This window comes from Phyllostomus discolor, chromosome 6 (genome assembly GCF_004126475.2).
Source record: "Phyllostomus discolor isolate MPI-MPIP mPhyDis1 chromosome 6, mPhyDis1.pri.v3, whole genome shotgun sequence".
Lineage (NCBI taxonomy): Eukaryota > Metazoa > Chordata > Mammalia > Chiroptera > Phyllostomidae > Phyllostomus > Phyllostomus discolor.
In genome coordinates this window covers 52,527,823-52,539,406 of record NC_040908.2, presented here as the reverse complement: position 1 = coordinate 52,539,406, position 11,584 = coordinate 52,527,823, and positions in this window count along the sequence as shown.

Here is an 11,584-nt window from a genome sequence, read left to right as displayed (position 1 = left end):
TGGGGTGTTTGAACCTGGACTTTCTGGAAATAGAGCCCATTCAGTGAAGCCCTTCATTTTACTCCACTCTCGTGGTGAAATTTTTTATCCACTCATTGCCATGTGTAGCTTACCAATTATTGGCCAAGGGGGGCAGTGAGAATGATGTGGACAATTAGGAATCCCCCAGGGAACCTGCTGTCAGGCTCTGGGGATTAGGTTATGACTTTGGCTTTGGAGAGAAAAATAAGTGAGTTTAATGGGAAATGCAGAGGAGCCTGGGTGCCCAGGGTCACCACTGGTGCATGAGCTATGCGTGTCTCCCAGGCTGAATTTAGCTGTCACCACATGCAGGTCTACAAAGAGCAGGGACTCACAGGCTGGGCTTCTTTGTCAATCAGCAAATTATGCACCAGAACCTGTGACTCACAGCCTTTGGGATTGGCAGGGCCCTCAGAGTAATCCAATTTCACTCTTTGATTTCCCAGGTGAGAAGCCTGAGGCCCAAAGGGCAGAGCAAGGACAATGGCAGATTAAAGATGACTGCAAATTCTTTGCTACCTCTCGTCTCGCATGAAGTCTACATCTCTCCCCTTGGATCTGGGCAGGCTCAGCAGCTACTTAGCTAATAGAGAGCTACCTGTGTGACATTGTTCTAGTTTCTGGGCTCAGGACTTAAGAGACTGGCAGCATCCACTTTCTGCTCTGTGAACATGGACTGTGGGACCCAGAAGCCGAGCTGCCAGGAAGCCCAAATAGCCCCATAAAGACACATGTGGAGAGGAACTGGGGTTCCTGGTCCACAGTCACTGCTGACAGTCAGCATTTTGTGGCTAATACGTGGAAACAGATCGTCTAAGCCCAGTCAAGTGCCCCTTGCTGGAAACACGTGGAACAAGAAAAACCATCTGCAGGGCCCTGCCCAAAATGTAGATTTATGAGTAAATGAAATGCTTGCTGCCATTGTAAGACACCAAATTTTGGGATGGTTTGCCATGCAGCAGTAGCTAATCAGAACAAGGACCGAGTAGCGGGTGCTGTGGCCCTCAGCCAGGGTTTCACTCTCGTGCATTGGTCTCAGTGGCTCCCTTTGGTTCACCCAGGCCATGCACTAGTCTCAGTGGCCTGTGAGGTTGGAAAGGCTGCGTTACCAGTTGCATTACCTTTCATGGAGACTGCTGAACTGAATGTCTTTAGCAAAAGTCACCAAACTTAATAATTATACAATTATTACAATTATACAGCCCTGGAGGCCAATGGTAAGTATATAGATTCTTAAAGCCCATTTCAGCCATGTATTGAATTAGAATCCTTAAGGATGAGACCCTGACATTTCTAGTTTTTCAAGCTTCCCAGATGATCCTGATGATCAGCCAGCTTTGGAAACCACTGGCCATAAATTGTTTGTGAGCATGGGAGAAATATCCCAGCACCACCTACATGCATAGATTGTCTCAGCTGGATATTATTAAAACTTTTCTATTTATGTTAAGATTTCTAGGCAGGATGAGTTATTTCTATTCCCTGGGTAAGCCAACCTGAGGCTCCAAATTCTGAACATAACTTGCCCTTCATTTAACTTGGAGGTGGCCTGAGAATCCTCAGTGTGGATGGATGTCTCTGATGCCCCCGCACCAGGCTAATGTGACAGTCATTAGCTTTGCTTGCTAAATATTTATGCTTCTCTCCTCATCTTGGCACATAATAGAATTAATTCCCTGGCCCCTGTGATTGAGTGGAACCATATAAATAACTCTGATCAATGAGCAGAAGCAATGTGGTTACTTCCAGGTCACAGCATTTTATTCTCCAGAATCTTATCCTCTCTTTCCATCTGCATGCTGAGTGGCAATGTTCCAGGTGGTGACTGTTCTAACATCACGGGCTCCTGAGAACATGATGTACAGGACCTCCTTGCTGACCTACAACAGACATAGGATATTAGCAAGAAAGGAGTTTTTTATTGTTTGAAGCCACTGAAATGTGGGGGATGTTTGTTATTGTAGCAAAATCTAGCCCAAGCTGATGGTATAGCCAGTGATGTAGGCTTATTACTATAAAGCCTCCTCTCTTTTCTGTTTCTATTGGGAAGGAGTATGCCCCCTAACCAATTTGAATCTTTATGTTTTTCCACTTTGAAGACTTATTATTCACAAAGTTCTGTCCCCATTCTTTTTTTTTAACCTCACTCAAGGACAAGAGGCGGGCGGCGGGAAGGGAGGGAACGAGAGAGGGAGAGAAGCATTGATGTGAGAGAGAAACATCAATTGGTTGCCTCATGCATGTGCCCGGACCAGGAATTGAACCTAGCTACGTGAGCTGACTAGGAATTGAACTCGTGACCTTCTGGTTTATGGGACAATGCTCCAACCAACTGAGCCACACCTGACAAGGCTATATCCATTCTTGCATGAAAGAACACTCCATCCTTCTCCCCACCATTAAACTGGTCAGGGACCTGTAAGTACTCTCAGAACAGCCGGTAAGTGTTGAGAACACGATGTTATCAGTTGAAAGACAATGGCTTTTGTTTCCCTATCACATGGGACTCTGATAATCATGTGTAGTGGAGCATAAAGCGTGTTAAAGAAAATTCTACTTAAGTGTATAAAACACTTTGTGAAATAGTATCTTCTAAAGATTGTCTTACAAGGCATGTTTCTGACTGTTTTTGAAAGCCAGTGGTGAAATGAGTGTGGGTTTTCTACACTCAGCAAATGTGAGCTCTATGTTAAGACTTGGTTTTCAGAGATCATTTTTTCTCTCATTTTGCAGTAGGGAAGTTGAGAGCCCCGATATTCAAAGAAGGAAAAGTGCTGTGCCGTCTCCTGAGCCAGCATGCGGTGCTCCAGCTATGCAGCCGTGACTTGTCATTCATTATTATTCTTTCCCTTAAGACAAGAACATAAATTGAGTTGCTGCTTTCTTTGATCTTGTTGGCAAAATAGTTACCAATGCTACAAAAATTTTTATTTATTTATTTGAGAGACAGAGAGACATTGATCTGCTGCTCCACCCACTTAAGCATTCATCAGCCAATTTGCATGCGCCCACACTGGGGATCAGACCCACACCCACAGTGCATCAGGACGATGCCCCAACCGAGTGAGCTACCAGCACCTTTGGATACTCTGGGTGGTGGGTTTTCTTTATCACCTAACAAGTAATTGTCTATCTTTCTACTTAATCTATTATTTGAATTTGTTTTCTGAATTTAGATGCTTTAACTGTTTATTCAAGTAATATGTGCATATATTCCATTAATAATAACTAAATATTGCAAATAATGTGGGAATCTCTGCTTGCCACCTCCCATTTCCTGTTCTCCTTCTAGGGATAAATTGCTGTTATGAGTTACAGATGCACACATTTTCTATTTTGTGCACACATTTACATGCATTGTGTACCTGTAAGATTATGTAATATTTTTGTTTTAACTTTTTTACATACATTGAATTTATTGTACATACTGTCTACAAATTGCTTTCTTCACTTAATAATATATCGTACAGAGTTTTCCAGGTAAGTATTGTATAAATACAGAAATCTCATTGTTTTCTGTTTGCTTTCTATAATATAGATGTGTCATAGTATATTTAATAATTTCCCTATTTGAAAACATTAAGGCTACTTCCAAGGTTTAGTGGTACAAACAATGTGGCCACACATGTTGTCACATATGTAACTTTGTACACATATGTCAATGTTTCTCTCAGGCTGACACAGAAAAATGGGATGGCCTTGCCAAGGGGCCGGGAACTCTCATTTAATAGACTCTCCTCAGTCTCCTTCCAAGGGGCTGGATCTTGACCTAAGCGCAGCCATTTCCCTTTATTTTTGCCATCTTTCTTTTTTTAAAAAAAAAATTATTTATTTATTTTTAGAGAGGAAAGGGAGGGAGAAAGAAAGAGAGAGAGAAACATCAATGTGTGGTTGCTGGGGGTCATGGCCTACAACCCAGGTATGTACCCTGACTGGGAATCAAACCTGTGACACTTTGATTCACAGCTTGAGCTCAATCCACTGAGCTACACCAGCCAGGGCCATCTTTCATATTTAAAAACTTTTATCTCAAAGATGAAAACAATGTCATTTGCATTTCTCCAATTAATAGTGAGATTAAACAGTTTTTATATTTTTATTTCTATAAATTACTTCTTTAAAACCTTTCCTTATTTCCACTTGGATTGTATATATTTTTTTATTACTGACTTATTGGAGTTCTTGATATATTCTGCATACTTGTCCTTTATCTGCCATATTCATTGCAATTGTTTTCTGAGTATGTCTTTTTGAACTTTGTGAGGTTTTTTTTTCCTGGTTGCCTCATTACCTCCCTTTTCCATTGGTCAAGTTCCTCTATTTCCTGAGTTTGGTGCTTCTTTTTAATAGTGTTAGCTTTCCTCAAATGTTTAATGATTTGTGACTGTGAGTGATTCTTTGTGTTTGTTTTTCTCTGTTAACTACTCGTCATGCATGACCTGCCTGCATGCCTGCAAAGGATAGAGTGGGAGGTAGGAGTGAGGCATCACATGCTGCTGCGCTTGTGGGCAAGTGTGTACAGTGAGCCCAGGTATGTTACTCTGATCATTAGGCTCCTAAGCAGGAGGGCTCCTCCTATTTGCAGGGGGTGGTGCATTGCCCAAGGCAAGAGTCCACTTCTCTTCTCAGGCACACATACTCTTGGCTCATCTCTGGGCTCAGAGAGCAGTGTGGTTTGCTGCCAGGTGCAAGAGGATCCATCCAAGTAGGAGATGGAAAGGCAGAAGGAGAGGAGAGATTCCACACACCTAGTGCCTCTTGCTGTGGAACCTTAGACAGTAACCCTGTTAGTGAGTCCAGGGACCCTTCTACTCTCCTGGCAGGCTGTGCCCTGTCTTCACTTCACCTTTTGTAGCTGCCCTCTGCTGTGTGTATTTCGGATGTGGTTTTCTTTTTCACTCCAAGTCTATCTGTATTCCATGTCTTAGTGATTTTTTTCCCCTGATTTCTGGTCCACTGAAGGTACATCTTGATTATCCTTTCTAAGGATTTGGAATGAAGGGAGAGATTGCCTTGCGAGATCTGTCACCTGTCTTGAGTCAGGTCACAAGTCATCCTTCCTGGTTTGTATTACACTATTCAGTCTGGTACTTCTGGGATATTCGATGCTTCTCTTGAGCAATAGAGAACAGAGGTAGGTTAGAGAGGTTGCTTTATTAATGTAAATATTCTCATCTAGCTATAGTTGTGCTATACGTGTGTGTGTGTGTAAGGAACCCAGACGGCATAAAAAAATCCATCTTCAAATTTATCTATGACAGTTTTGTCCACTGGAATTTCCCCAAAGGCCTTATCCTGACTTCTGAGCTGCATGTTTCAATTATGTTTTAATATAATTTACATATTCATATCCTAGTCAGTTTTCAAGTTGCAACATGACAATAGCCCTTACTCAGTGATACGTCCTCTGAGAACAAAACTGTCCTCTAACAAACCAGGCGGAATGGAGTGAAAACAAACTGGCCATAAATCTCACAGAACAGCTTCAGCTTGTGACTTGTGGCTCATGGCTCAGGGCAATATTTTCATAAGTTGCTCATGCCTGTGACAGGTATGTGCCCTCGAAACTTCTTGAGTAGGCCTTGCCGCAGGTGGGCAGGAAAAATTCTGCTCATGGACCACGGGCCTTGGCAAGCACCCTAATTTCTCTCTATTACTTCCTCCCACCCATGAGAATGGGAAAAGGTAAAGAAAAACTCTGTTTTCAGTGACTTTCCATGTTATTTCATCCTGGGTTGATAATCCCTGGGTTTGACCCCTCCCTACTAATATACACAATACCTTGGATAAATTCAGTTCACATGTCACAGATGGGCCACTATAATTAAAACATTTACGTTAATGGAGAAAGTGGGTGACCCCAGCTTGCATTAATCTTAGATCAGGAAAGTTTCTCTAGGAATGCTTTCCTGCATGCTGAGAAAGAGAGGATGAGGCAGGCTCAGTTTTCTTCAGGACTACACCTTGGAAGATACTTGAATTAATTGAAGCAGAGAATTAAGGTTTTTCATTTAATATCATCTGAAGAGGTTCACTGAATTTTTGTTCTCAGATCGAGAACTTTGGGATAAAAATACACCCTGAGAAACTCCATTTATCAGGCTCTCAGTGGCTCAGAGAATTTTACAGGCTTGTTGAAGTGACAAAGCATTTGAAAGTGCAGGGGGAAAAGTCGAGTACCTCTAATGGACTGAAGGAAGTGAGGTATTCACATTAAAACTGGATATATTTTCCTTTATCAAACTGCCCCGAGTTCAGCAGAAATACAATTTCTGTGGAAATTGTTGATATTTCATGGAAGTGAATTCAAAGTATTAAAAGAGTGTTCCAGATTTTTTTAGTGCATACACATCATTCCTTAAGTTTCTGTAGCTGCTGCTGGAATGGAAAGTGTAGGCATATTCAAAACAACAGAATATCACCTCGAACAGTGATACTGCTGGGGTTAAAATTATATTGTGTACACTGGGAAGAAGCTGTGTTTCTTTAGTTTAGAGACAGGCATGTGCAGTGTAGACTAAACCATCAATACAGTCCCTAGGTTTGATAACAACTAAGTCTGTTTATATCAGTTCTCCAATAACAGGGAAGAAATTGAACTGAGCCCAGTAACAGGCATGTAAAGGTTTTATAGAAGCAACATTTATTAAAATGTTTGCTGACTTTCTTTGGTACTAGAGATAAACAGCCTGTATTTCTGGCTTGCAAACAAGACTATCGGTAAAGCTTACACAGAGCCCACGCACACGCATGGTTCATGGGGGGAAGACCAAACGCCCAGCAAGAAGGGCGCCTGTGGAGGGTCAGCGGTTCCTGGCGGGTACCTGCAGAAGTCAGTCCTCCTGAATGCTGGAGGACGGTTGCGCGCGCCCGGCACAGGTGCGGGTGCCATTCGTCAGACTGCTTTTCCTTCTGTCAAGAGGATGATGCTGTCTTTCATCCTTGTGCGTGAGAGTCTGTTCTCATCAGTGATCTGTAGGGAACCCTCACGGAAAGGAAACGCCTGGCTCAGCCGGGCGAAGGCGCTCGGTGACACAATGCAGCCCTGTATACTTTGCGTTTGGTGTTTTGCCTGTGGCATTTCAACTCCCTGATTCGGATTTTCTCTGCTCTGAATTTGACAGTTGCACGAAGCATTTTTGGTAATGAGACTTAAATCTTTGCTCTGGATAAATGCCATCCTTAAATATATGTTTTTCAGCTTGGACTGTTGCCACGCTTATTTTATGAACACTTGTCTGCACTAAGATGTAATTTTGGTTTTTCGTCCAAGGTCTGTGACAGATTCTAATCCCTCCCCCTCTGGCTTTGTTTTTCATCTTTACATACAGGACACTCACAGCAGTTGAAATATCTCTGGCACACTCTTCAATCTTGATGGCTTTCTTGCCTCCAAGCCATTTGTGACTGCTTGGAAGCACGTAGACAGTTGTTTCACCGCCGCCGCCCCCTCCCCGCCCCCCTCTAATGGATTAAGCCATAGTTCATGTTCTTTAAAAAAAAAATCCTTATGAGTTACTTTATGCTGTTCAACCATCAGACTTTTATTCTCAGTGCTTTACCTTTCTACAGTCAGGCAAAGCCTAGGGGAGAGAAGAGAGATGTTGACCTCTAAACTGTTTACATAATGAAATGAGCTCAAATCTTTTTATGGGTTTCTTTGATTATGAAAGTAATACCTAAATACCTTCTAGATAAAGCTAGAAAATAGAGAAAAAGACAACCACAACTAAATAGCCAGTAAAAATGTGTATTAGTTTGGAGATTTTTTCTAATCTTTTTTTCTATTTGCTTAAATTGCATGATTGCTTAACAGCAGCTAGGGTTACAACTCCAAGTTGTATCCAGCTTTTAAATTTCATATTACATCATAAACAGTTCCTTATGTTAATATCGACTTCATAAACATTTGTAATTGCTTTAGGACATTAAATCATAGAGCTGCAGCATAATTTAACAACTTTTATATTGTTGAACATTTTTTTCCAAATTTTCATGGGTACGTGTGATGATGTAATGATTATCTTTGTACATATGGCTTTTTACAATTATTTTCCTAGGTTGGTAGTTTGCTGCTTAGAATCAGACTCAAGACTTCAGATGAAGTCTTACCAACATAGAGTTCAAATGTTTAAAGAGGAAAAACAGGGAAATCTGAATAAACATTTACATAAGCATGGTACATGTAACAAAACTAAGAAAATTGATGTAGGTGCCATAATTGACTCAAGTATAGACTTTTTCCAAATTTCTTCAGTTTTTCACTGATACCTTTTCTCTGTTCTAAGTGCAATGACAAATGCTATATTGCATTTAAGATTAGACTTCTAGAACATGGTGACAGTCGTTACTCAGAAAGGGAGCCGAGTTGTGTGTTCTGGGCCTTAGCATAGCTAGCGATGTCTTCCTCTTACCCTGACTCATAAATGGCAGTCTTGCTGTGGATGGGATTCTTGAGTCACCATTTTCCTCCTTCAAATATCCAACTATAATTATCATGTTCCTTACACATTTCTTTTTCTTCAGTCTAATCATCCTGAATCCCTTGAGGCCTTCTTCTGTGACCTGGTTCCCCGTGTGATCTGGCTTCTCACGTGACAACATCTGGCAAGGTCCCACCACTCAGATGGTGGGCAGCGGGTCAGAACCCCACTGATGCTCTGCTGTCCAGGCCTGGGTCAGCACTCAGGAGGTCTCACCTCACAAAGTGCATTAGACTTTCCACTACCTCTGCCTTCAGCTCCTGGCTGGGGTAGAGTTATTAGTAGTTGTTTCAGAATGATTTCTTTTAATTTAGGTTATTAAGTGATAAACCTAGGAAATCAGTCTGAGGCTCAGTAAATTTTCAAGGTCCTGTTTCTCTTAAAAGGTGGAGCTGGTCTTCAAGGTTTGCCTAATTCCAAAACTCATGTGAACGCTGCCTTCCATTCATACTTTCATTGTTTTCACAGTCACTAATGTGTTCTAGACTTCATCTGATTGGTATAATCTCTAGGATCCACGTTATTCCCAGTTTGAAAATTTGGATGTTATTTTATCAATCTCTACTCTGATTTTTGGGGGCAATCGCTGACTACTTTGTTGATCATATTCTGCGTGTTCCTTCAGCAAACTGGCATGGTATGGATCTGAGCCTGGAGAATTAACTTCCCTTAACTGGAACCGGCTTACTATTGACAGCACAATTAGGATTAGAATTTAGGATAGAAAGAGTTTGAGCTCCATCCAGATTAGGTAGTGATATCACATGGTGTTGGGAACTACCCTTCCTAGTTTCAGAAGCTGTAACCCCCGCCAAGGCTAAGGTAGAGGGAGCGACCTTAGACTGTAAGCCACTAAGGAGACAAAAGCTTATCTCCCTGGCAGGAGCACTGCTTCTGCTCCTTTTACTCCATCCATAACTGGCCCCCAATGCTTGGTTCATTAGCCAATGACGGGTAAGATTCCCCAAGGGGGGGACGAACTAAGACAGGCACAATCATGTGGGAGGTTCCCAAGGAAGGATTTTGGGGGCTACAGCAAAAGGGGGTGATGGACCCTCACCCCTCTGCTTTGACAAAGCCTGAGTCATTCTGTCTGCAAGAAAATCCCCTAATCTCTTGGCTGCCTTACTTCCCTTGCTCCACCGAAGCCTTAAACAATGACAGAGGGTGGTGCAGCCCGGTGCTGGAAAGGGCAAGCTCCCCCGGTGATCAGGCCTAAGCAAGAATATATAAAATCCTGTGAAAACTGCTTTGTTTAGAATGCCCTCAATTAAATGAGAAAGGTCCAAGCAAGAAGTAAGTTTGTTCCTCAAAGTTTTACAGCTCTTTAGCTATCTGACCTGACTCAAAATAGGCCCTCAGAGTTCTTTGTTATCTATTGTTTGATCCTTACTGCCTGACAATGATAATGAGCTTTATCTGTATTCCTGTGCAAATGAACCCAATAAAAAGCCCACTGAGGAACAGGTTCCTGCTCAACATTTTCTGAAACAAATAAACAAACAAACAAACCTTCCTCCTCTCTTACTGATCCCACCTATGAGAGGATTCTGCAGGGTGAATACATATTCTATTTTCAGGGTTAGTATGGCTGCAAATTTTAGGAAACACTTGGCTCTCTCCTATATGCAACCCTGGTCAGGTTTTTCTAAGTTCTGCCCTTGAGCTGACCAGACCATGGTCAACATATGAGGTAGGTAGGCTCTTGGAACAAGAAGACTCCTTAGAGGGGGCTATTACGTTGACAGGCAGCATGGCTCTGGCAGGATATGGAGTCCTCTGACCAGCCTGGGCCACCAACTCCATCATGGCTGTTTTCTCTTAGAACTGGGGCTTCTAGGTGAGCCCAGCCCCAGCGTTTAGTGCTATTCTCTTAGACTGTTGGTGAATGTTAAAACAGAAAATCATTAAAACATTTTGATGGATTCACATGCTCCGATAGGGCAATGGCTCTTTGATTTATTTTAATTGTTGCCAAAATACAAAAGAAGTATAGAGAGTAAACATCAATGTACCCAACTCTAAAAATAAACAAATGCCAACATTTTATCATGTTTGCTTTAGTTCCTTTTTAAGGAAATAAACATCACAATAAAGTTGAACTCTACTTTGCTTACCTCTCAAATTCCATTTACCTCCTTCCCTCCCAGAAGCAAAGACTATCATGCATTTGTCATGTGAAAGCATAAATACATATATACTCACAAAAACTCCATAATTGATATTGTAGAATTTACATGAACGGTAACATATGAAACATGTTATGCAACTTTTCCCACTCAACATTGTTGTTAACATTTATTTTTGTTGATGTATAAAAATACAATTCAGTCATTTAAATTCCATCATTATATTATATCACATGTATATACCAATACTTACCTATCTGTTTTCCTTCTGGTGGAAATTTGAGACATCTTCAATATTTTGTGATTACAGACAGAGCTCCCTTCTAGAGCATAAGTTCAGAATTTCATCCAAGGTATGAACCTAGAGTGGGAACTGCTGGATTGTCAGTTTCTAGGTTGCAATTATTATGAAACAGGACTCCAATGTGCTTGAACTAAATTATACTTATAGTTGCAGCATTTGACAGTTCCTGTTTTCTTTTATCCTGGCCAGTAGGAATATGTCAGACTTTCAGGTTTTGTCATATAGAGAAATGTTAAATGAAAATTCAGTGTTGTTTTATGTTTTATTTTCCTGTTACTAGCATTTTCATATAATAATTATCCATTAGGTTCTGATTTCTGGGAATATAAAAAAGGAATATTTATCCTCTCAATAAAATGGCCTTTATTATAGTGAGGCTTTAAACTTAGTCATATTAATCAATCCTTTAATTTCTGCTCTTTGTATCTTGTTTAGAAGTTCCCCTTTCCTTTCCAAGGTTATATAGATGCTGTTTATTTTTTTCAAAAAATCTGGAATTTATTTTTGAAAGGTGAGAGGTAGAGATCCGATGATATTTTTCAGCTATGAGAACTTCCGTATGGAAGCTACATTGTCTCAGTTCCACTTACTGAATAGTCTTTCCCCCAGTGATTTACAATGCCTCATCCACTTTATCCCAAGGACTC